The following is a 27,758-nucleotide window of genomic DNA, read 5'->3' as shown; positions in this document are numbered from 1 at the left end:
AGTGATTAAATCTGGCCATCAAACGTATAGCAAGTGGAGGCATTTCCTATGCTAGAAATATTACTCCTAAGATTTCTGGTTAGTCACATGGAGATGCAAACTACTGTAAAGATGCACCGAATTGATGAATTTGGTTGCAGCTTACTCCTACATGATCCTTGATATGGTTGGCATACAAAATGCCAATTGTAACATTTGGCAGTGGCAACAGGCCAAAAAGCCAACATTGGACAGGCTTGGCACAAGCCACTCCGTCTCGCACATAACATAGGAAACTGGGCCTTTACCCTTTATCTCAATGTCCAGGGATTTACTCTTATAAGGGGATCCACTGGATCACTTCAACATAAGGGCTGCTGTTTGGAGGAGCGAACCAGGGAAAGAGAATGGTATGGTAGCAGGGTCAAAACACAGAGGACAGAGAAGGTACAAAATTGTCAGGCAAGACAAACATCATTAAACAAGCCAAGGTTAAAACAGGGAACACATCACTATACAGGAGCAGAGAACACAGACTCATACCAGAGGACAACTAGGCTATATCTATCACCTTCCAGAGATGGAGATATCTGTTTTAATAAAAGGGCCTGTATGTTAGAAGAACACCTAGCATCCGCATACGCACATCTCTCCTCCTTTTTCGGGTACCACTTCCTCTTCAGTTCCTTCACACTCTCACAGGGTGAAGGACATTTGGTCATAAGGCCGTGGTGTTACCAAAGCTCATTCTACATTTCTGACCTCAGAAACTGCATGAGTGGCATTATTAGTGCAATTTCTGGTTTGTAAAGACAGATGACCACAGACTATCTAGCCAACCAAACCTGCTGCTGTGTAGCGTTATGTAGGGGGGCCCTAAGGAGCCCTGGGCATTTGCCCAGTTTATCTTATTCTATTGCTAGTTCTGGTCAAATGGAATTCACATAGAAAATAAATCTATTTCACAGTAAAAGAAAACAGTATCAATTATATAAAGCTCCGTATCACACATACACATGGATTCTTTGTTCCTGTCATGTAATAGAAGAACAAAACTCAAAATAAAGATACAAACACAGCCTTAAATTGGATTTTCACAGAATTTAAGAGATAGCATCTTGGGGAAACTGAGTACAAAGAAAACAATGGAGTGAGGGCACAATTAAAATTTTTTGCAGAGGGTACTATTCAGCATCAGGCCAGCCCTACACACTATCTCTCTGCCCCTTCAGCTGAAAGAGAGTGCCCCAGGTATATTGGTTTTTGTATCATAAAACACTTCCAATAGAAGTTTAAAAGCTTTCCTTTTAATATGTTGTTCTATAGAGGTCAAAAAGATGCTACATGCGCCTGTCTCCAAACTGAGGATTTTTTTATCTTGTTCTCAGCACATAATGGCCTACTTTGTTGAGAAAAAATGTATTCTGCACATGACATCTCAGACTTTGTAAGGATTATTTTATCTGTTAAAGGCATAACACTGCTTTCAATTATTTCATCTTAGCCAGCTAGTTAAGACATATGTGCTGAGAGACTGAGTTTCCTTTTTTTACATGGCCCCAAGAAATAATGATTGTGTCTTGTTCAGTGGGCTGGGCTGCCATTTATTTTAGTTACCTTCTATCTATCTATCTATCTATCTATCTATATATATAGATATACCCGTGTTTCCCCGAAAATAAGACATTCCCTGAAAGTAAGACATAGTAGAGGTTTTGCTGATTTGCCAAATATAAGACATCCCCCGAAAATAAGACGTAGGAAAGTGTCCGTTTGTAAACATGCCTGCCGAACAGAACAATATGCAGGGCATGCAGATATGATGATTTGTAGCCCGTCGGCATTGTCCCCTACCTTCAATGTTGCAGAGCAGCTGCATTCATGACATGACTGTCACCGGCCACCAACCCCGATGTAAATATCTGCAGCCGTCACTTGTAAATCTGCAGGGAAGAGTCCTGTCACCTGTAACGCCTGCCTGGATCCACAGACTCAGATGGGCTGTAAAGGGGAGGCTAGAGGGAAGCCACTCACCAAGCAGGACCCCCAGAACCCTGAAACCCTTTAACCCCTCTACAGGGATTTGGAATTACACAGGGAACTGGAGATCTCTACCTGTGGAAGGCTGCAGTCCGATAAGAGTAGTAGTCAGGCAGGGTCAAACCAGGAATTGCGGAACAGGGACAGAATTGGCAGGCAATGACGTAGTCAGCAAACATAGCAGAGGTCAAATCCGGATCGGGCAGCGAGGTACAAAAACAGTAGGCAGGAGGGTAGTCAGAAAACACGCAGAAGTCAACACACAGGAATCACCAAACAGAATAGGACGTAACAGGAGCCAGGAAAATCAGAACTATCTCTGGCAGTGGTCATGTCACAGGAGGGGGAATAAAAAGGGTGTGGTGTCTTCCCATTGGCTGTAGCTGAACGCTGGCAACTTCAGCTGGAAGACACATGCCACCCACAGTCAGCCAGCGGTACTGCAGATCCCAAGCTAACCTAGCCCAGTGGATGATCGGAGCCTGCGCCCACCGCTGGCATCGACTCCTCTCCCATCACCAGCACCATCCACAGCAGGAACACGGCGTCGCCTGGCGATCGGAGCAGAAGTCGCTGGAGCAGACTCCGGCGGTGACGTAACATCACCTGCCGCCATCCCCCACACAGTCTGCCTTTATCTCGTCCCTCCTGCGCTCTCCTTTGGAGCCGTCATATCTCACACCGCAGCCGTCACTTGTAAATGTGTAGGCAAGAGGCCCGTCACCTGCTGCCATCCCCCACACAGTCTGCCGTTATTTCGTCGCTTACCGCCATAGCGCTGTCCCTCCTGCGCTCTCCTGAGGTGACCTTCCCTGGTGGCGGGAGCCGTCATATCTCACGCCGCGGCCGTCACTTGTAAATGTGCAGGAAAGAGGCCCGTCACCTCCCGCTGTCCCCGTACACACTTTGCGATTAACCTGTTGCTTGCCGCCATAGCGAACAGCACACTGTCCCTCCTGCGCTGTCCTGTGGTGAACGCCCCCGGTGGCCGGAAGCAGTCATATCTCATGCTCTGTCCCAGGTTTGCTGATGTGATTTTTTTTGTTCATCAATGACTGAATTTTTCTTCATGGATAAATAAGAGATCCCCTGAAAATAAGACATAGTGCATTTTTGGGAGCAAAAATTAATATAAGACACTGTCTTATTTTCAGGGAAACAGGGTATATATATATATATATATATATATATATAGATATATACACCCAAAATCGGTGTTTAATTTCTGTGGATGCTTAAGTTAATTGACTGTCCTTAGAGATGATAGAATCAATCTACTAAAAGGGGCTTTACAAGCAGCGATATCGCTAGCGATATCCCTAGCGAGCATACCCGCCCCCGTCGTTTGTGCGCCAAGGGCAAATCGCTGCCCGTGGCACACAATATCGCTAGGAGCCGTCACACGGACTCACCTACCTATCAACGTCGCTGTGGCCGGTGAACCGCCTCCTTTCTAAGGGGGCGGTCCGTGCAGTGTCACAGCGGCGTCACTAAGCGGCCACCCAATAGAAGCGGAGGGGCGGAGATGAGCGGCCGTAACATCCCGCCCACCTCTCAGGTAAGCTGTAGTTCGTAGTTCCCGAGGTGTCACACACAGCAATGTGTGCTGCCTCGGGAACGACAAACAACCTGCGTCCTCAACAATCAACAATTTTTTGAAAATGAACGTGTCAACGATGGACGATTTGGTGAGTATTTTCCATTGTTAACGGTCGCTCATTGGTGTCAGACGCAACAACGTCGCTAACGATGTGCATCACGGAATCCGTGACCCGAGCGATATATCGTTGCGTGTAACGAGGCCTTTAGAGTACTATGCCTTTAAACATTATGGGACACCCCATATCATGATGTCATGTCTTTGGAAGCTTCTGATAGGTTTATTGGCAACATCTGAGTTAATTAGAGACACAACTGTGGATGTATTTTAATGCACACATGAAATACACTGCTTCCTTGTGTAGCATCATGGGAAAGTCCAAAGAAATCAACCAAGATAACAGGAAGAGAATTGAGGACTTGCACAAGTCTGGTTCATCCTTGGGTGCAATTTCCAGATACTTGAAGGTGCCTTGTTCAGCTGTATAAACAATAATATGCAAGTACAAACAAGATAGGAATGTCGAGCCATCATAGCGCTCAGGAAGGAGATGGGTTTTGTGTACCAGAGATAAATGTGCTTTCGTCAGACATGTGCATATGAAACCAAGAAGAAAAGCAAAAGACCTTGTGAAGATGCTGGTGAAAGCTGGTAAGATTGTGTCATTATCCACAGTGAAAAAAGTACTGTATCAACATGAGCTGAAAGGCCACTTTGCCAGGAAGAAGCCATTACTCCAAAAGAAACAGAAAAAAAGGCAGATTAATGTTTGCAAATGCACACAGGAACAGAGACATTAATTTTTGGAGACATGTTCTGTAGTCTGACGAAACTAAAATTGAACTGTTTGGCCATAATGACCATTGTTACATTTGGAGGAACCAGGGAGAATCTTTGAAGCCTAAGAACACTAGCCCAACTGTGAAACATGGGATTGGCAGCATCATGTTGTGGGGTTGTTTTGATGCAGGAGGGACTGGTGCACTTCTCAAAATAGATGGCATCATGAGGAAAGAAGATTATGTGGCAATAGTGAAGCAACATCTCAAGACATCAGCGAGAAACTTAAGCTTGGAGGGAAATGGGTCTTCAAAATGGACGACACGAAGCATACTGCTAAACTGGTTAAAAAGTGGCTTTAGGATAACAAAGTCAATATTTTGGAGCGGCCATCACAAAACCCTGATCTCAATCCTATTGAAAATTTATGGGCAAAGCAGAAAAGGCAGGTGCGAGAAAGGCGACCAGTGTGGCACCCCTGAGGCCACCATCGCCACAGAGGTACTGCACTTCAGCCAGAGGTGTGGTGCCCCATCCTGGGTAAGAAAGAGGCCATCTACTGGTTCCCATGTTAAAAGCCTGCAGGCACCCAATTGTTAGCTCACACACTAGATCAGGGCTGAGCAGGTCCCATTAATGCTTAGCGACCAGTAGTCTGGTTATGGAACTTAAGCTTCATGCGCTGACTCTGAAACCAGCCTGGGGGTGGAGCTTAGTGGGTGAGGTGTCTGAGGTAAAATGGTCGAAGCTAAGATTGAAAATTGATAGTTGACGGCTGGCAGAGTCAGTCAGGAGCAGGAAGGAGACCAATTGGGGGGTCTTCCTTGACCATGGTAACGCTGAGGAGAGAATCCCAGAGACTTGGTTGAGAGGTGCCAGACTCCCCTATAGTCTTGTTCCGCAAGCAACATCCCAAAGTGGAGGGATTTGGTCGCAAACGGGGTCCCGGTCCCTAGACTAGAAAAAGAGTTTAGGACTTTCTAGTAATGTCCCGCCCCAGGGCTATGGGGTACTCGGTGTACTACTGGGATGTGTCACTGGGTGCCCATTGCCCGGTTCTGTGACCCTGGGGGTCGCTTTAAAAGGGGTTATAAATAGGGGAAAGTCAATAAAGTTTATGTTGTGACGCCACTTGCGGGTTGCAGTTATGGAGATAGAACCGCCGTTGCACAGTCTCTACCACTGGGGCTGATGTTGACGGCAGCCTGGATGTTGGGCCCTCCGCAAGTAGGGCCGAGGCCCCAGGGGGTAGGTGATGGAGTTAGGTGCGGGAATAAGGTAGGCCACAGAAAGGGTTGCTGTGTAACTGGTTCTCTTAATTCACAGTAGATGGTAACAGGTACCCTGAGGAAGTCTGGTGTTCACCTCTAGTTCCCTTAGTCCCAATGCCAGGTTGATGACCTGGTGGCTTCTTTCCCCTGCACCTCTCTTGAGTTGGTGGGTCCCCGTGGCTTAGAGCGTCTGGGGGTCCCCTCCTGTTTGTCTCCCAGTCTCTGGTCCGTACGGCAGCAGTGTGAACCCTGTAGGGTCGGTGTTCTGTTCCAGTCCCTGGTTTTCCCGTTACTGCTGGTGCCCCCAGACTTCTAAGGTCAGTGAGGTCCTGGATGGTCCGCTCACTGTACAGATTTTATCAGGTCTGCCTGGAGCATTTTCCTGACCTAGGGCTCTTTACCCAGTCGGTGCTTTGGTTCCGGGAGTACTTCTCCGTAATCCACCGGCAATCACACGCCTGGGCCCTCAGGTCACCGTCACACTCCCCTATCAGAGCAGTTACATCTATTCTCCCTCACTTACAATTACTGTCTAACTGTCCGTCCCCTCCCACCTGGTTGTCATCTAGTGGACTGGATCATCTACACCCCTGGATCGTCTCCGGACACTAACATCGGTAAGGTCCTTGATGATCCCCTCACTGGGAAGGTGTTTATCAGGTGAGCCTGAAGCGTCTTCCTGAACTAGGGCCCTGTGCCCCGCCGGTGCTCAGCCCTGTGAGTACTGGTACGTACTCTCACAGCGACTGTACTCCCTTTTACTCAGTAGTCACTTTACACTTTCCTGTCAGCACGTCAACTTCTGACTGACTGTCTGTCTTTTCCCTTTCTATCGTTCTGACAAGATGTCCATCACCCGTCCACTTCACTGACTAACGCCTCCTCCTCCCAGGTTTCTGACTAGTGGATTGGATGTGTCCCAGCCAATAGGTGACCACCCGTCAGGTCCATCTCTAGCCTGTCACCCAGTCTGGGGAAAAGGGCGTGGATTTGTGTGTGTGTTGTGTTAGTTACAAGCACTGGTCTTCCTGGAATCCAGGGTTGGATATAGTACCCTGTGGCACCTGACACTCAGGGGAGCCACATTCCCCATTGGTAAATCCAAGCACGTCCTCGGGCTGCAAACATAAACAACAGATTATCACACTTTTTTAATTGGCAGAAAAAAAACCTTTAAAACTTTCTTCCCATTCAAGGGAGGCACTTCTCTTCAACATTTCTATAAATTGAAACATATTTACATGAGGCACCCCTTCTGCCACCCACAACCCGGGGTCCCTGGGAGGCATGTCACCGATTACTATGACGACTCTGCCGCAGACCCTTCCGGCGACCTTTCTTCTCCTCAAAACTTTGTTACAGAATAAGGGTCCTCTTCAAAAGACTTTGCTGCAGAATACAGGTCCTCTTCGAAATACTTTGCTGCAGTATTACTCTGGTAGTGTGCACAACTGGTGCAACTATTTACAAGGTAAGTTTTTGCTACTACCAGTCCTATAGCAGGTGGTCCATTTTTATCTCTCTCTGTATCTCAGCGGGGGCTGACCAAAGTTGCTACGACTTGACCTACGTAACTCAAGTGTCTCAGCTTGTCCCTATTGTACTCTGGTGTCTGTACCCTGTATAAACCTATGTGTGTTAGGTAGACTGGGTAATTGTCTGCAACTCCTTAGGGGTACTTTGCACACTACGACATCGCAGGTGCAATGTCGGTGGGGTCATGTCGAAAGTGACGCACTTCCTGCGTCGCTCTCGCCATCGTAGTGTGTAAATCCTAGATGATACGATTAACGAGCACAAAAACGTCGTAATCGTATCATCGGTGTAGCGTCAGCGAATTCCATAATTACGCTGACGCGACGGTCCGATGTTGTTCCTCGCTCCAGCAGCACACATCGCGGCTCCCGTTGGCTATGCGTAAGGAAGGAGGTGGGCGGGATGTTTACATGCCGCTCATCTCCGCCCCTCCGCTCCTATTGGCCGCCTGTCGTGTGCCGTCGCACTGACGACGCACGACCCGCCCCCTTAATAAGGAGGCGGTTTGCCGGCCAGAGTGACGTCGCACGACAGGTGAGTGCAAGTGAATCTGCCGTAGCGATATTCGCTACGGCAGCTATCACAATGATAGCGCAGCTGCGACGGGGGCGGGGACTATCGTGCTCGGCATCGCAGCATCGGCTTGCGATGTCGCAGGGTGCAAAGTACCCCTAAGTCTCTCTGCAGGATTGACAGGTTCACCGATTGCAGGTTCTTCTGGTTCTGCTACAATAAGTGGTTCTTCTGGAACTTGAACTGGTTCTTCTATTCTTTCCTGCTCTTCTGCTGGTTGTGGGAAAGTAAGTACTGGTACTGTGATGGTTCCATTGTACTGAGGCCAATTTTCAGGAAAGTCTCCAAGTACTGTATGTATCACCTTTTCTATCTTTTCTTGTATTTGAGATGTACAGGGAATTTCTTATTTAGATTTCAAATGTTCTGGACATTTCTTTAGATGATCTCTTGAGACTGTTGCTAATGTTTTTCCTTAATCTTTACTGATCAAGCAAGTCTTCTTATTGTCATAATTGGAGGATAGTACAGTGTAAGGTTCTGCTTCCCACTGATTATCAAGTTTATGAACTCTTATTTTTCTTTTTAGAACTATTTCTCCGGGTTTTAAGGAAACAGCTTGCACATTTTTGTTGTAGTCCTTTCATTGTCTTGCTCTTCTTTGGTTTAAACGTCTTTCTACACATTCTTGCATTTTTCTGTATTCTGCTTGACGAATAGAGTCCTAATCAGCATCTGGTGAATTGACTTCAGCAATGAAAATTCCCATTTCCAAGTTAACTGGTAATCTTCCAGGTCTTGCTTGCATGAGATATGCTGGTGTACCGTTGGTGGAACTCACAGGAATGTTGTTGTACATGTCCACTAAGTCAGGTAACTTTTCTGGCCACATGATTCTTTCTTCCAATGGCAAAGTTTTCAACAGGTCAATGACTACCTGGGTCATCTTCTCACACATGCCATTGGTGTGTGGATGATAAGGTGTGGTACGAATATTCTTACATCCATATAAGTTGCAGAACTCTTGGAATACTTCAGCTTCAAATTCAGGACCTTGATCTGTTAATACCTGTTCTGGGTATCCGTGTGGTCTGCAAAAGTAGGCTTGGAAGGTTCTTGCTGCAGTTTGTGCGGTTAGGTCTTTTAATGGAACTACCACTAGTAATCTGGAATAGTGGTCCACCATTGTAAGAGCATATGTGTACCTTTTCTGCTGGGTGTCAATTTTACATGGTCCAGAACTACAAGTTCTAATGGTTCCTTGGTGACAATTGGTTGCAGCGTTGCCCTCTGGCTGTCACGGTCTTTTCTTCTTAGGTTGCAGGGTCCACAATTTCTACACCATTTCTCTATTGCAGTTCTCATGCCCACCCAACAGAATCTTTCACGTAACAGTGCCTCCAGCTTCTTCCATCCAAAGTGTCCTGCTCTGTCATGGTATTCTTCCAGCACGATCTGGACATGTTTCTTGGGTACCACCACTTGCCAGTCCATCTCATGGGTTTTAGGGTTGGTAACACTTCTACACAGCTTGCCTTGATAGATGAACAGCCTACTCCTTTCTTTCCAATGATGTTGCGCTTTGAGTGGAGCATCCGGGCTCATGCTTGAGCCTGGTTGGGTTATCAGTTCTTTAATCAGGCTAACTGCTGGGTCATCATCTTGTGTTTCCTTCCACCCATGGGGAGGTAGCGGATTCAGCACCGCTTCCTGATGGTTGGTGCAAGACTGCTGATATAGGGATGCACCATGACGGTGAAAAGCTGGCAGCTCTATCTCTTCTAGCTTATCCACATCTTCTCCCGTATCTGGTAAGTGAGGCATCCTTGACAAGGTATCCGCATTAGCGTTCTTGCGACCAGCCTGGTACTTGCTGGTGAAGTCATAGTTTGACAACTGGGCCGTCCAACGTTGCTCTAGTGCACCCAGCTTTGCAGTATCCAGGTGGGTCAGAGGGTTATTGTCTGTGAAGACAGTGAACTTGGCAGCAGCTAGATAATGTTTAAACCGTTTAGTGATAGCCCAGACTAAGGCCAGGAACTCTAGCTTGAATGAGCTGTAGTTTTCTGGGTTTCTTTCAGTAGGACGGAGCTTCCTGCTTGCATAGGCAGTCACATGTTCTTTGCCCTTCTGCACTTGAGATAGCACAGCTCTCAACCCCACATTACAGGCATCAGTGTATAACACGAACGGTAAGTTGTAGTCAGGATAGTCCAGAATCTCGTCACCAATCAGGTCCCACTTCCCATCATTGGCCTAGCGGTAGGCTTGTTCCTTGGGCTACGGGAGGTTGTGGGTTCGAATTGCAGGCAAAACCCATGGCCTTTGTGTGGCTCCATTCAATTGCATGGTCCAATGGACCGTGATGACTATGCGTTTCCATTGGAGTGATAGTCCAGGCCCTTTCTTTTGCTTTTTTTTGGCTATGTTGTGTGCGAAGTCAATAGGATTATGTGACTTAACGGAGCATCAATTTCCCACTTCCCATCATTGGCCTAGTGGTAGGCTCATTGCTTGGGCTACAAGAGGTTGTGGGTTCAAATTGCAGGCAAAACCCATAGCTTTTGTATGGCTCCATTCAATTGCATGGTCCAATAGACCGTGATAGCTTTGCGTTTCCATTGGAGTGATAGTCCAGGCCCTATCTTTTGCTTTTGTGTTTGCGAAGTCAATAGGATTATGTGAATTAACGGTGCATCAGTTTCCAACTTCCCATCGTTGGTCTAGTGGTAGGCTCATCACTTGGGCTACAAGAGGTTGTGGGTTTGAATCGCAGGCAAATCCCATGTCCTTTGTACAGCTTCATTCAATTGCATGGTCCAATGGACTGTGATAACTATTCATTTCCATTGGAGTGATAGTCCAGGCCCTATCTTTTGCTTTTGTTTGGCCGTGTTGTGTGCGAAGTCAATAGGATTATGTGAATTAACAGAGCACCAGTTTCCTACTTCCCATTGTTGGCCTAGTGGTAGGCTCATCACTTGGGCTACAAGAAGTTGTGGGTTTGAATTGCAGGCAAATCCCATGGCCTTTGTAAGGCTTCATTCAATTGCATGGTTCAATGGACTGTGATGACTATTCTTTTCCATTGGAGTGAAAGATCCAGCCCTATCCTTTGCTTTTGTTTGGCCGTGTTGTCTGCGAAGTCAAGAGGATTATGTGAATACGGAGCCCATGGCATTTGTATGGCTCCATTCAATTACATGGTCTAATGGACCGTGTTGACTATGCGTTTCCATTGGAGTGATAGTCCAGGCTCTATCTTTTGCTTTTGTTTGGCCGTGTTGTGTGCGAAGACAATAGGATTATGTGAATTAACGGAGCATCAGTTTCCCACTTCCCATCATTGGCATAGTGGTAGGCTCATCGCTTGGGCTCCAAGAGGTTGTAGGATCGAATTGCAGGCAAAGCCTGTGGTATTTGTATGGCTCCATTCAATTGCATTCTCCAATGGACCATGATGACTATGCGTTTCCATTGGAGTGATAGTCCAGGCACTATCTATTGCTTTTGTTTGGCCGTGTTGTGTGCGAAGTCAATAGGATTATGTGAATTAACGGGGCATCGGTTTCCCACTTCCCATCATTGGCCTAGTGGTAGCTTCGTTGCTTGGGCTACAAGAGGTTGTGGGTCCAAATTGCAGGCAAAGCCCATGGCCTTTGTATGGCTTCATTCAATTGCATGGTCTGATGGACTGTGAAGACTATGTGTTTCCATTGGAGTGATAGTCCAGGCCCTATCTTTTGCTTTTGTTTGGCCGTGTTGTGTGCGAACTCAATAGGATTATGTGAATTAACATAGCATTGGTTACCCACTTCCCATCATTGGCCTGGTGGTAGGTGTGTTGCTTGGGCTACTAGATGTTGTGGGTTCAAATCACAGGCAAAGCCCATGGTCTTTGTATGGCTCCATTCAATTGCATGGTCTAATGCACCGTGAAGACTATGCGATTCCATTGGAGTGATAGTCCATTCCCTATCCTTTGCTTTTGCTCGGCCGTGTTGTGTGCAAAGTCAATAGGATTATGTGAATTAACAGAGCATCAGTTTCCCACTTCCCATTGTTGGCCTAGTGGTAGGCTCGTCACTTGGGCTATGAGCGCTTGTGGGTTCGAGTTGCAGGCAAAGCCCATGTTCTTTGCATGGCTCCATCCAATTGCATGGTCCAATGGACTGTGATGGCTATGCATTTCCATTGGAGTGATAGTCCAGAAGAAGTTCTTCTTCTTCACCTCATTCAAATGGAGGACCACAAGTCTTGCCCTTTTTTTCCTGGCCTACCAGGAGTTCTTGCAAAGGTGCTGCCATCTTCATGTAGCCCTTGATGAATCTCCTGTAGTATCCTACCAGACCTAGGAACTGACGTACCTTTTTGACGGTGGTCGGTCTGGGCCAGTTCTTGATGACGGTGATCTTTTCTGGATCTGGTGCCACTCCCTCTGTACTGACCACATGCCCGAGATAGTGGACCTTTGGTTTCAGCAAATGGCATTTTGATGGCTTCAGCTTCATTCCATACTTGGACAGTGCTTCAAATACCTCTGCCAGATGTTTCAGGTGTTCCTCATATGGTTTTGAATATACGATGACATCATCCAAGTAGAGCAGCACGGTCTCAAAGTTGCGGTGTCCCAAACAGCACTCCATCAGTCTGTGAAATGTTCCAGGTGTATTGCAGAGTCCAAATGGTATGCTGTTGAACTCACACAGGGCCATTGGTGTTGCAAATGCAGTCTTCTCCCGGTTTTCTTCTGCTACGGAGACATGCCAATACCCACTAGTGAGATCTATGGTGAAAACGTAGTTAGCAGCTTTCAGTGCAGCTAGTGACTCCCCTATGCGGGGTAATGGGTAAGCATCTTTATGTGTTATGCGATTTATCTGCCTATAATCTACACACATCCTCATTGTGCCATCCTTCTTTCTGACTAGGACCAGTGGAGCTGCCCAGGGGCTACAACTGTCCTTGATAACCCCAGCCTCCTTCATTTTCCTCATCATTTCCTTGGCACACTGATAGTGAGCTGGTGGTATAGGCCGATATCACTCTTTAATAGGGGCATGATTTCCTGTTGGTATATCGTGATGTACCCCTTTTATCCTCCCAAAATCTAATGGATGCTTACTGAAAACCTGCTCATACTCTTGTGCTACCCGATAAACTCCTTGTTTCTGGTGAGAAGGAGTGGAATCTGTGCCTACATGCAGTTTCTGACACCAGTCCTCTAACTGGGGAGCTGTTGTCCTCTGCTGGTTCTGATGAGGTCAGAGGTTCCACTGCCTGGATGGAGTCATTGTTGACAGTAAACAATTTGGCAATGGTGGCGTACCTGGGCAATTTATTTTCCTCCTCCACACAATTCAACACTTGTACAGGGACTCTTCACTTGCGTACATCCACCACCCCCCGGGCTGTCAGGACTGTAGACCAGTTTTCTGAGTATATGGGCTCCACCACTGCTTGTTAATGTCGCCCTTTGAGGCCTATTGCTGCCTGACACCATATCATCATTTCACTTTAATATAGAAAGGTTAATAGTTTCTATATTTCTTGATTTTAAATATGTTATTGTTCCATTAGTATTTCTGGTATAAGTTCATATCATTGTGTAGCCTTCAAAACAATGAAACAAGCTCAAGGATTATTACTGTCTGCTAAATGTTCTTCTTATCTCATATGCATGACTCTACATTTTTGTTTTTCTTAAACTTAAAAGTCATATGATCAACTTGGAAATTTCCACGCAAAGCCTTTTTTGCAATATCACATTGATATGTAAATGGTATAAATAATCTGTACCTTGGCTAAATAAACAGAAAACTGATCATGCTCACATGAATGCAGGTCTTTTCTCCGAGCGCTCGATATTGACTAGGCAAAGAGGCCTACGTCAACAGGACCTCACTGGTGATCCCATAAGCTGACTTCTGACAAAACAGAACAGCTACAACAGTTTCTGGTGCCCAAAGTGGGGCCGTGGCCAACCAGCCTATTCGGAAGACGTTTTGGGGGCTCTTGAGACAGTGAAATTTCAGCTGCAGCAAGGAGAGAAGCTTTATTCTTACACTTTATTTCACTCTCTCTGACTTCCCGAATATTCTGGGTAAGGCTGTACACACGGTTCAAGAACTCTGGCATCACCAGTGAGTAGTGTTTTTTTTTTTCATGCATGTCTGAATGAGAGTTGAAAAATAGAGTAATAAGATAATCTGTTGTCCATCCATTAACTGATTGCATTGATTGCATAGTACGGAATTGGGACAGTCTCTGTATAATTACATTTGCTGTGTTGCTGTGTTTTGTGTTATGCTTTGGCCATCTTTGCATCTTTGATGGGCAATACACTGGTCTAGGGATATGTGTTCATAAGTTGTTTCATACTAATGCCTAGATAAAGTAGGCAGGCAGTAAGTTGTTGTATATTGATGAGAAGCATCTGAATAACATAAAAGTGACAAGTAATTGAGACAAGGGACTTGGTGTAGTAATATGTATGTATAAATTAATGGTTATAGGCCATACTGTGGACTGTGAAAAGATGTTCTGGTTGTGAAATATCACAGGGCATAGCCATATAGAGTATTTGAGTGGATACCTGACATATGTATTTTTTTTCCCATCGATGTCAAGAGCGGTTTAGATAATTTTATTTACATGTGTGGTTAACTGATCCTTGGAAGGTGTATTGTTACATAAGTTTCTGGAATCAATGAATGAGTGGACAAGTGGTCCTGTGATCTGTGATTAGTGCTGTGAAGGTATGTAAGTAGTCTCAATTTTCTGCTAGGATTGGGTATACCAGTGGGTATTAGGAAAGTTGGATGTTTTGGAAAGCTAAGCCTGGATGAAGAATTGTTTTGAGATAAGACTCTTGCAAAACAAATTGTGTGCTGCTGCTATTCTGTTGGGAAGGGGCAAGTGAGGCGCTGTGCGATTTTCTGTCTTCTGCCCTCTGTAAGAAGTAAGCTCTGAGGATTGGTTTAACTCTAGTTTACGTTGCTGGAATACTTTGTAAAGGACCAGCATGGGGTACCCAACTGCACATCAGGTCTAAGTGGGTAAGAGAGCAGTGTGGCCTTCCCACTTACATGGAGGTGGTCTAGTAGGTGAGAGGACTATCACACCTGGTCCTTCCTGCTTTAGTCATCTGGTCTATTGGGTGACAGAGCTGTTTTAAAGCCTTCCCAATACACCCTGCAAGGGTAGCGAGTGAGAGTGCTTTACTAGCCTTCTAGCTACACCTTGAGAGCCCATTTTGACTTGCCGGAGGAGTGTGGCCTGTTGAGAAAGTCCAGGGACACTGAGAGGGCATTTGCAGAAAGGTGGGCTGTGTGAAAATAAGTTGAAGCCATGGGCAACTTGTTCAGTCTGCAGTGTGGGGCTCCAGCAGGATCCAAAACAGCCAAACAGATAGTGCAAGAAAGGGAAGGCAAGGAAGCAGTGAAAAATGTCAGACCAGTACGCAAAAAGGCAGACATGCCAGAGTGTGGATGTTTGGATGTTGAGAAATGGCACAGATTAAGAAGAGACAAGAGAGTAGAACAACAAGTAAATAAATAGTGTCGTGTGGCTGAAGAGGTGCAGCATTGTGGATGTAAAGAGATATCGGTGGGATGTATTGTTATATTATTATGTAAGGTGTATTATAAATGTTTTAATTCACCAAAAGAAAAAACTGTGACTGCTACCGCCCCACCTTCACATAATCAGAAACCCAGACCAGACAAATGGATTTGTAAACATTGTAGTCAGAAAAACCCAGACTGGAGAGGTACTTGTACTACGTGTAATGTTACTCGCCCTAAGTGGATTGCACTAAATCCTGTTTGAACCAGATCACAGGTGATGACAGAGGATGCTGACTCTGAGACAGAGGTAGTGAAGGAATTGAGTTTTGGGGAGGAGGTTGGACGTTACTCTGACGGTGAGGAAAGAAAAGAACGCCTTGGGACCAGTACCAAAAAAATCAAATACATCCCAACCAAGGAAGGTCAGTAGAATCAGACAGACACAGGAATATCATCCCTGGAACCCCTCTAACCAGCTAGATATGTTGAAACAGTTATCTGACCCTGAAGACTAACCTTTCCCTCTTTCCCTGACTGACGTAACACAGCAGGAAGGGGAGAGTATAGAGACGTACTTTTGGAGGTTACAGCTGAAGTGGGCAGACATGGGGTACAAAGTCAGAAGCTCCCTTGATGACAAAATACTGATGAGTATATTCGTTAACGGTATGAATAAGGTTTTACGAAAGGCGTTACAGACAGCCAGACCTGAGTAGAGAAACATGGACCCAACAGACCTTCTACAAGTAGCTAAGGGGTTGAACTGACAAAATGCAAGCGACCAGTTATGTATGCTAGAGCACAAGGAATCAAAATGCTGTGGAGAGAAAAGCGCACATAGGGTCTTATCTGGCAAACAATGCAGGCTTAGAAAATGAAAACAGGTGCTCACCTATGGAAGTTGTGACAGGCACAACTCCTATGTATGCAGAAAATGGTCAAGCAGCAGCCCCGATGATGCAACAGGGAATCATGAATGGATAAGAAAGTCGGGTTTAACACTGCGCTAAAACCATGAAGCCAAACGATGTGATGAATTCTTTGCTATATTTTCTTTATTTAGGCCAAGTCTACGTGTTTCAAAGGCATGTCCGCCTTCTTCATCAGGACAAAGGAAAAAACAGCATGCTGTTTTTTCCTTTGTCCTGATGAAGAAGGCGGACATGCCTTTGAAACACGTAGACTTGGCCTAAATAAAGAAAATATAGCAAAGAATTCAACACATCGTTTGGCTTCATGGTTTTAGCGCAGTGTTAAACCCGACTTTCTTATCCATTCATGATTCCCTAGAGCACAAGGAAAACAGTGGAAGCAGAAAAGGGGAGCACCAGGTGACCTAGCGACCGTGCAGTGCTGGAATTGTGGACAGAATGGACATTACGCCAGACAGTGCAAAAACCCCAAAAAGGAGAGGGAGCAGACTGACTCCTCCTTCCTTCCCTCCTCCTTTGCCTCTGGCCTAGGAAACTGGAAACCCAGTGACAAATGTGTACCCTGTTTTTGTTCCCTCAGGACCTGGTCCCACCTTAATTACGACCATAACAATGCCAGGGGGGAAAGAGACAGAATTTTTAATTGACACTGGGGCAGCCGGAACTGTGGTACATAAAGACCTGATAAAGCCAGACATGATTACTGACGAGACTATGGAATGTGTCGGGGTGGAGGGATTGGTGTCTGAAATTCCATTGACCAAACCTTGTATCCAATCAAAAAAAAAGGGCCCAAAGGTTCCCCTGATACATACAGAATGGTGCATGATTTGAGAGCTGTCAATGCTGTCACTGAGAGTGTAACATCTATTGTTCCAAACCCACATACATTACTGTCACAAATCCCAGGGACCTCCAAATGTTTTACAGTAATTGATTTGGCAAATGCATTTTTCTCTGTGCCTCTACATCCTGACTGTCAGTATCTTTTTGCCTCCACACATGAAGGGAAACAGTAAATGTGGACACTCCTCCCGCAAGGCGGAATTAATTCACCTACCATTTATTCTACAGCTATGGCGGGAATTCTGGAACAGTGGCAACCACCTCATCCACAGTTTACGCTATTGCAGTACGTGGATGACCTTTTGCTCTGCTGTCCAAACCAGACATGCTGCAAGGAAGCCACAATTTCTTTGCTGTGTTTTCTGGCAAAGAATGGTTGCAAAGTTTCACGTGAAAAATTACAGTACTGTAAACAAAAGGTAACATTTTTGGGTCACTGTATCTCTGAAGGTACAAGACACCTGACTGAGGAGAGAAAACAAGCAGTCCAAAATCTCTCCTTACCCAGGTCCCACCGGCAACTGCGCACCTTTTTGGGCTTAGTGTCATACTGTAGGCCTTGGATAAGGTCTGCCTCGCAAATGATGCAACCTCTCTATGATTGTCTGTCATCTGACCCCTTTGACCTCACTCAGGAAGCTATTGATTCCTTCCATTCCCTTAAACTACTCATTGTATCTGCCCCGGCCCTTGGTATTCCAAATTATGATCAACCATTTTTCTTGTTTTGCACAGAACAGGGAGGGCATGCGACAGTCATCCTCACACAGCAGCATGGTGACAAACAAAGACCAATAGCTTACTGCTCAGCGCGATTGGACCCAGTTGTCAGAGGGTCTCCCACGTGTGTCCGTGCTGTAGCGGCTGCTGTAGTACTGCTAGGGAAAGCTTGCGAGATCACATTGACATTTCCCTTAACAATTTACTCCCCGCATGACATTCATGCTATACTTGTGCAAGTCCAACCGAAACACCTGTCTATGGCCAGACAGCTCAGACTTGAATGTGCCCTTCTGATTCCTGAGTATGTCACCCTCAAAAGATGTAATGTTCTGAATCCAGCTAACCTTTTGCCAGTAGATTCAGAAAAGGGGGAATTGGTGACATTGGTAGCAAGTGAGGGTGAATACTTTGACATGATGCACGAACATGACTGCATAGAGCTGATGAGTCAGGACACCGCGGGTTTTTCACATGTCTATGATACACCTATTCCTAATGCAAATTTTGAGTTTTTTGTAGATGGCTCCAGATACCACCTGGATGGGAGATTCTACACTGGATATGCAGTAGTATCCTCATATGAGGTAATCCGAGCTGAACCACTCCCGCCGCACATGTCCGCGCAGGAGGCGGAGCTAACAGCGCTCATTGAGGCGTGTAGAGCAGGATCAGGTAGGAAAATTAATGTTTATTCAGACTCAAATTATGGATTTGGGATCTGTCATGATTTTGGCCCTATCTGGAGAAGTAGAGCTTTTCTTACATCAGCTGGTAAGCCTATTAAAAATACAGAATTGGTAAAACGATTAATGGAGGCACTAATGTTACCAGTCCAGGTTGGCATCATTAAGGTGAAAGCACACACAAAAGGTGACTCACTGGAGGTAGCGGGCAATAGAAGGGCGGATGCGGCTGCGAAAGCAGCGGCAAAGAGGCCTAGGGATCAGAGGATAGTGGCAGGGAGCCAGCAAGTCCCAGCCACAGTGAGTCTGGATGTCCTGAAATCCCTCCAGCATCAGGCTGCCCAAACAGAGAAGGAACACTGGGAGAAAATGGGAGCTAGGCTGAACTCGAATGGACTATGGGAAAGTAAGGATAGGTTGTGTTTACCAAGGTCCCTGTTCCCTATGATGGCACAAGCAACACATGGCCCCTCTCACGCCTCAAAAAGTCACATGTGTAACCAGGTGAATGCCTTCTGGATCGCTCCTGGCTTCAGTTACATAGCCTCCAAATACGAACAATCCTGCATTATCTGTGCACAACACAACCCAGGTAAAAGAGTAAAAGTCCCTAAGAAAGCAACACCCAGACCGCTCTACCCGTTTCAACAACTGCAAATAGACTACATACAACAACCCAAGGTAGGAGTGTATGAATACGTGCTGGTATGTGTAGATCTCTTCTCAGGATGGGTTGAGGCCTATCCAGGAAAATGTGCAAATGCTAAAACAACTGCAGATAAACTGATGAAGGAACTAGTCTGTCGGTATGGCATCCCAGAAGCCATAGAAAGTGACAGGGGTACACACTTCACTGGAGAAATAATGAGGGAAATTATGCAGGCCCTGGGAATAGAGCAGGCATTCCATACCCCTTATCATCCACAGAGTAGTGGAAAAGTAGAGAGATTAAACGGGACACTTAACCTAAAAAAAATTCAAAAGGCCATGGCAGAGACAGGAAAGAATTGGGTAGAGTGCTTATCCCTAGCACTCTTTTCAGTCAGACACACTCCAAATAGAAAGACAGGCTTGTCTCCTTTTGAAGTCCTTTTTGGTAGTGCCCCAAAAACAGGCCTGTACTTTCCACAAGTGTTACAGATGCAACACGGCACTATGAAAGCCTACGTCCAGGCCTTACAGGAAAGACTTAATGTGGTGCATAAACATGTCCTTTCATCCATTCCAGATCTCAATGCAAGTGCAGATGTGCATCAGCTGAATCCAGGTGATTGGGTGGTCGTGCGCAAACACGTGAGAAGGAGCCTAGATCCACGCTTTGATGGCCCATTCCAAGTCCAGCTAACCACATCCACCTCAGTAAAACTTGAGGGAAAGCCCACCTGGATCCACGGCAGTCACTGTAAAAAGGTCACTCCACCGGCAGAATGACAGTTTTGCTAATTATCCTGCTAGGTGTAGCAGGGTTGCTGCACCCAACAAAGACACTGAGCGAACTTTTAAATACGGACTGGGATAATAAACTCATTCGCCACCATATTTCTCTTACTGAGGACATGGAAGGAGCAAAACCAAAAGACTGTTGGATCTGCATACACAGTCCTATTTCTTCAAAGACTATGCCGTATTTAGCCATACCTCTGGAACCACAACAGGTATTGATACCAGACTGTATACACAATGAAACCTGGACTCAATCTAGATTTTTGGGAAAAGATGTACCTCGTGATGTATCTGCTACATTGACTATAGTTGGATGGGTTACTAAACCCTGGTTCCAGCTAAATATCACACGGCCCGATAGATACTCGTGGTGGATGGAATACGATCCAGACAAGGGCATAATTGCCAAAATAAAGACTAAAGGCCACTTTACACACAGAGATAAATCTGCGGCAGATCTATGGTTGCAGTGAAATTGTGGACAATCAGTGCCAGGTTTGTGGCTGTGTACAAATGGAACAATATGTCCATGATTTCACTGCAACCACAGATCTGCCAAAGATTTATCTGTGTGTGTAAAGTGGCCTTAAGATTCCTCATTCGGGCCCCATTCCCTATGATGGATTATGGTTCAGTCTTCAATACAATGGTGTTGGAAATTGTGGAAAAGACAATAACTGTTTCTATATATATACACATGACTTAACCAAGGACAATGAGACAGTATATCAGAAGGGTATTGAGGGCTGTACATCAACATTTACTAGAAGGACATAGAGGGGGGAGCGAGGTAACTGTATCTCTGGTATGACCGGTAAACAAATGAACAATACTTGGTGTGCTCATAAAGTCATGAAGGGGCTTCTGAATTTGCTTTATTGTGTACAAACTCAAACTCACTTTTGTATTTTCCCAGAGGGAGTGTTTTTGGTTTGTGGGAATCGTGCTCACAAGTGGATGAGCCCTGACATGAGAGGGGGTTGCACACTTGCCAGACTAACAGCAGCCACTTTCATAGTTCCTCATAGTAAGGCCTGTTTCACACGTCAGTGAAAAACACTGACGTTCTTCACTGACGTGTAAAACACGCACATGTCCCTCCGTGTTCCGTGATTCACGGCACACGTGGGTTGTCCATGGGCAATCCGTGATCCCGTGATTGCATATGGACATTACTCCCCTGCCTTCACTGCTGCTGTCCATGGTGCTGATCTCCTCGGGTCTCCAGCGTCCGCCCGCCGCTCTCAGCACCTACTTCCTGGTCGGCATTTCCTGCTCTCATGAATATTCATGAGCCAGGCAGAAGCTGCCAAGAGCGGAGCAGGCACAGCGAATCGCAGGCAAGGTAAGTTGAAAATTTTGAATATTTAATATGTGTCACGCTTCCCGGTCCCCTGGCCCCGTTCTCCGGTTCCCGTGGCCCGCTCCCCGCTCCCCGGCGGCGTTCCCTACTTACCACTCCGGTCCCGGTCTCCTCTTCCCCGCCTGCAGCCTCCATGCGTCCGGCTCCCCGCTCCCGGCGCTCCTCTGTGACAAGGGACTCCCAGCCGGGCGCTCCTGCTTCCTCCTCACCGCTTCCTGGACTGGCTTCTGGCACACGGGCCTCGCGCATGTGCATTAGGGCGCGCGCGCGGTCATTGACCCTTTCTTAAAGGGCCAGCACCCAGAAACAGGATATTGCATAGACAGGTACAGGGTATATAAGGTTTCTCTTTCCTGGTGGGCGGGGCCTGTTCTACGTGTTTAGCAAGCTAGTGTTCAGGTCCCCTTGCTTTGCCCTGTGCTTTGCCTATTATTAACCCTGTCCTGTCTCGTAGAGCCTATCCTGCCACGCCAGTTGCTCTGAACCAACTCCATCCCTGGACCCTGACGGTGACTTCGGCGGATGTTCCACCACCTCTACAGCTCCGCCAGTCTCCAGTCTCTGGCTCCGCTCGGTGACCCGTTCCATCGCTCAGCAGGTTCCGGATCCCGCCTGACCTTATCACCCGGCCTCGGACCCTGAGCCTCGTCACCCGGACTACCGTCCAGAACTCCGTGGGTTCAGCATCATCCACCTTTCCTGCTTCTCTACGGACTGTCCAGCTACCTATAGTGCTCCGGCTGCCGTGCATCAAGACCCTCTGGCGGGGTGACCAGCTTGGCTGCCTTCTCAGGGGACATCGGTGTACGGTCCAGTGCTTCCACCACCCGGACGTAACAGCTAGAACAGGCCATGAATCCCGCCGAAGCACTAGCGGCCTTGCAGGAGGAACTCACACGCCAGCGTGAGACCCAGACCCGCATGCTGAACTTTATGTCTTCTGTGGACGCCCGCCTGAACACGCTACAAGCGTAGGTCACATCATCAACATCTCGAGCTTCCACTGTACAATCCACGGCCACAGCTCCCGTGGCAGCCTCCTCGGATGCTTCCAGACTTCGTTTGGCCTCACCACCCCGGTACGCTGGAGATCCCAAGACCTGCAGGGGATTCATCAATCAATGCTCTCTCCATTTCAAGCTGCTGCCGCACTTGTTTGCCTCCGACCAAGCCAAGGTCGCGTTCATGATGTCCCATCTAGAGGGAGAGGCACTGGCCTGGATGAACCCCTTATGGGAGAAGGAGGATCCGGTGACCACCAACATCCAGGAGTTCCTGCAGGCATTTCGTGGCACCTTTGACGAGCCCGGACGCGCCTCCGCGTCTGCCTCATCTCTCCTCCGGCTACGTCAGGGGACTCTGACGGTGGGCCAATATGCCATCCGTTTTCGCACCTTGGCTTCGGAACTCGGATGGAACAATGAGGCACTAACCACCGCCTTCTGGGAAGGACTCTCGGGTCGCATTAAAGATGAGCTGGCTGGACGTGACGTGCCTTCCACCTTGGATGCCCTGATTGCCCTAGTGACTCGAGTGGATCTTCGCTTTCAGGAACGATCCAAGGAAGTGTCTCGCGAGAGGCGTCCGATACGGCACTCCTCCCCACCACGGAAGTCCATCGCCCCCCAGTTGGCGTCACCTGGCGTGTCTACCTCCGAGCCCATGCAGATTGACCGCCTGAAGCAGTCGGAACAACGCCGAGCGGAACGACTAGCAAAGGGTCTCTGCTTCTACTGCGGTGGTGGCACCCACCTGCTACGCTCTTGTCCCGAGAAGCCGGGAAACTCCAACGCCTAGGCTTGGTAGGAGAGGCCACCCTAGGTGCTGGGACTCTCTCAGACTCCGTTACCTGGACTATACAAGTCACTACTGAAGAGACCCGGTTCACGGCAGAGGCGTATCTCGATTCCGGAGCAGCAGGCAACTTCATCCAGCAGGCCACGGTGGATAAGTACCAGGTGCCTGTCCTCCCACTAGAGAAACCATTGTTGATCGCCTCTGTGGATGGGAAACCCCTCTCTGAGACGGTCTCCCTGGTCACCAAGCCTGTGGAAGTAAGGATCGGTGCTCTGCACACCGAGAAGATCACCTTTTACGTCCTTCCGCGCATGTCTCATCAGATCCTGCTGGGACTGCCATGGTTACGGACACACGAACCATTGGTCAGCTGGAGTACAGGCGAAATCACCCGATGGGGCTCCTCGTGTCACGAGAGATGTCTGAAATCCATCCAGCCCGTCCGATGCCCTCCGGTTCCAGAGTCTCTACCAGGACTGCCTTCTGCCTACTGGTCCTTCACGGACGTGTTTGATAAAAAAGAGTCAGAGGTGTTACCGCCTCATCGTCCCTACGACTGTGCTATCGATTTACTGCCAGGAACTACGCCTCCTAGAGGAAGGATATACCCCTTGTCCCCTGCTGAAACACGGGCTATGTCAGCCTATATCACCGAGAGCCTAGCTAAGGGGTTCATTCGGAGGTCCTCGTCCCCTGCCGGAGCGGGGTTTTTCTTCGTCAAGAAGAAGGAAGGAGATCTGCGCCCTTGCATTGACTACCGGGGATTAAACCAGATCACCGTAAAGAACAAATACCCTCTGCCGCTTATCCCTGAACTATTCGATCGGCTCCGAGGGGCCCGAGTATTCACCAAGTTGGACCTTCGTGGGGCCTATAATCTGGTTCGCATTCGTTCCGGAGACGAATGGAAAACTGCATTCAACACTCGGGATGGGCACTATGAGTATTGTGTCATGCTCTTTGGTCTGTGTAACGCTCCGGCCGTCTTCCAAGAACTGGTGAACGACGTATTCAGAGACCTCCTCTATGTCTGTGTCGTGGTGTATCTGGACGACATCCTGGTCTTCTCTCCGGATCTACAAACCCATCGAGAGAACGTGCAGCTAGTTCTCCAGAGGCTTAGAGAGAATCGACTGTACGCCAAGTATGAGAAATGCATCTTCGAAAAGTCGTCTCTTCCCTTCCTGGGTTATGTAATCTCGGACACTGGCCTGCAGATGGACCCGGAGAAAGTATCTGCCATCATCAACTGGCCTCCTCCTTCCGGACTGAAGGCTATCCAACGCTTTCTCGGCTTTGCGAACTACTACCGTCAGTTCATTCCGCATTTCTCTGCCTTGACAGCACCTCTCTCTGCCTTGACTAAAAAAGGAGCTAATCCTAAGGACTGGTCTCCGGCGGCCGATGCCGCGTTCTGCTCCTTGAAACAGGCGTTTGCTTCTTCCTCGGTTCTCCATCGCCCTGAATTGAACCGACAGTTCACCTCAGGAGCTGGGGCAGTGTTGATGCAGAACTCTCCCTCCGGAAAGATGGTCACATGTGGATTCTTCTCCAAGAGCTTCTCGGCACCCGAACGCAACTATTTGGGGATCGGGAGCTACTGGCCGTGAAGCTGGCCTTGGAGGAATGGCGCTACCTCCTGGAAGGAGCAGTATACCCTGTAATCACATACACGGACCACAAGAATCTGGAGTACCTGCGGTCTGCCCAAAGACTGAATCCACGACAAGCCCGCTGGTCCTTGTTCTTTGCTCGCTTTGATTTCCAACTCCATTTTCGGCCTGCGGATAAGAACGTGCGGGCAGACGCTCTGTCCAGATCCTTCGTGCCCGTGGAGTTGGAGGAGGAGACATACCAGCCCATCATCAACCCCAGTAAAATCATTCCGGTGGCTCCTGTCGCTCTGACTCAGATACCCCCTGGGAAGACCTATGTCTCAGATACTGACAGACAGAGAGTCCTTCACTGGGGCCATGCTTCTAAGATCGCCGGCCATGCTGGTCAGAAGAAGACTTGGCGCACGATTGTCCGTCACTACTGGTGGCCGTCCCTCCGTAAAGACGTCGCAACCTTCGTCTCGGCCTGTCCATCCTGTGCCCGGAACAAGACACCCAAGCACTTACCCTATGGACGTCTTCTGCCTCTGCCCATTCCTTCCGTTCCGTGGCAACATATCACAATGGACTTTATCACGGACTTACCCTTATCCTCCGGACATACGGTCATATGGGTTGTGGTGGATCGCTTCTCAAAAATGGCTCACTTCGTTCCCATGGCTGGACTGCCCTCTGCCCAGGAACTAGCTGCCTCCTTCATACAGCATATATTCCGATTGCATGGCTTCCCCGCACACATAGTGTCTGACAGAGGAACTCAGTTTACCTCGCGCTTCTGGAGGGCCCTCTGCAAACATCTAGGAGTGACCTTGGACTTTTCTTCGGCCTACCATCCTCAGTCGAATGGCCAAGTGGAACGGGTCAATCAGATCCTGACCTCCTTCCTGCGCCACTACGTCAACATCCATCATGACGACTGGTCCACGCTCCTACCTTGGGCTGAGTTCTCCCATAACCAGCACATCAGTGAGTCTACCTCCAGCTCTCCCTTTCAGATCGTGTATGGATTGCAGCCTTCTGTTCCGTTGCCAGTATCCTCGGCTTCCGACGTCCCCGCAGCAGATGCTCTGGTTCGGGACTTTTCAGCTATATGGAACTCTGTCAAGTCATCCCTAGAACGTGCTTCATTGCGGATGAAGAGACATGCGGACAAGAGGCGCCTGGATCCCCCGTGTTTCTCCCCAGGTGATCTGGTCTGGCTTGCATCCAGATATGTCCGATTGAAGTTACCCTCGTACAAGTTGGGTCCATCGGGCCATTTAAGATCATCAGCAAGATCAATGCAGTCTCCTACAAGCTGCAACTCCCGGCCACGATGCGGATACCCAACTCCTTCCATGTCTCCTTACTCAAGCCTGTTGTCCTTGGTCACTTCTCCGCTGAGGTCGGTGCTGCTCCTCCTCCTATTGCCGACGACGACATCTATGCGGTAAGAGATATCGTGGCCATGAAGACCGTGCGAGGTCGGCAGTACTTCCTGGTAGACAAGGCGGGTTATGGTCCCGAGGATCGGTCCTGGGAGCCCAGGGAGAACGTTGGCACTCCTCTGCTTCGTGCCTTCCTGTCCCGCTTGCGGGGAGGGGGGCGTGGGGGGGGGGTACTGTCACGCTTCCCGGTCCCCTGGCCCCGTTCTCCGGTTCCCGTGGCCCGCTCCCCGCTCCCCGGCGGCGTTCCCTACTTACCACTCCGGTCCCGGTCTCCTCTTCCCCGCCTGCAGCCTCCATGCGTCCGGCTCCCCGCTCCCGGCGCTCCTCTGTGACAAGGGACTCCCAGCCGGGCGCTCCTGCTTCCTCCTCACCGCTTCCTGGACTGGCTTCTGGCACACGGGCCTCGCGCATGCGCATTAGGGCGCGCGCGCGGTCATTGACCCTTTCTTAAAGGGCCAGCACCCAGAAACAGGATATTGCATAGACAGGTACAGGGTATATAAGGTTTCTCTTTCCTGGTGGGCGGGGCCTGTTCTACGTGTTTAGCAAGCTAGTGTTCAGGTCCCCTTGCTTTGCCCTGTGCTTTGCCTATTATTAACCCTGTCCTGTCTCGTAGAGCCTATCCTGCCACGCCAGTTGCTCCGAACCAACTCCATCCCTGGACCCTGACGGTGACTTCGGCGGATGTTCCACCACCTCTGCAGCTCCGCCAGTCTCCAGTCTCTGGCTCCGCTCGGTGACCCGTTCCATCGCTCAGCAGGTTCCGGATCCCGCCTGACCTTATCACCCGGCCTCGGACCCTGAGCCTCGTCACCCGGACTACCGTCCAGACCTCCGTGGGTTCAGCATCATCCACCTTTCCTGCTTCTCTACAGACTGTCCAGCTACCTATAGTGCTCCAGCTGCCGTGCATCAAGACCCTCTGGCGGGGTGACCAGCTTGGCTGCCTTCTCAGGGGACATCGGTGTACGGTCCAGTGCTTCCACCACCCGGACGTAACAATATGTCCGTGATTTTCTTGTACTAGTGTCACTGATCACAGACGGATCACACCATAGTGTGGTCCGTGGGTCATCAGTGATGCCAGACAAAAATTGACATGTCTCCGTGCAGAATCACGGCTAAGGTTGCACGCTGCATGGAGACACGGTCAGTGAAAAATCACTAATGTGTGAGCAGACCCATTGATTATAATGGGTCTGCGTATGTCAGTCATTCTGGTACATTTTAAAAAAAGCACGAACGTACCAGAATCACTGACGTGTGAAAGGGGCCTTAAGTAGATGTAGCAGCTGTCCCAATTCATACCTTGTATAAACGAGCAGCAGATAATACACTCCGGCCAAATGGAAAACCTCATATAGTAGAATTGGGAAAAGCAAATAAGGTATTTAGTGCTATTTTCATCTACCCTTTCTTAATACAAATGTGGGACAAGCTAGTAGAGTCCCCTGACTACCTGGATGATCAAATTTTTCGGGTTCTTGAGATTCTTAATGCTACCAATGCTATACAAAAACAATTAATTGTCGTCACTAACCAGCATACTATAGTGCTAGACTTTGTGACAGAAAAAGATGGAGGAATGTGTCAAATAATTGGTCCTGCCTGTTGCCATTACATTGACCCTGCGGGCAACCT

This window comes from Anomaloglossus baeobatrachus, chromosome 2 (assembly GCF_048569485.1).
Source record: "Anomaloglossus baeobatrachus isolate aAnoBae1 chromosome 2, aAnoBae1.hap1, whole genome shotgun sequence".
Taxonomy (NCBI): domain Eukaryota; kingdom Metazoa; phylum Chordata; class Amphibia; order Anura; family Aromobatidae; genus Anomaloglossus; species Anomaloglossus baeobatrachus.
Note: the sequence above shows the minus strand (reverse complement) of the source record.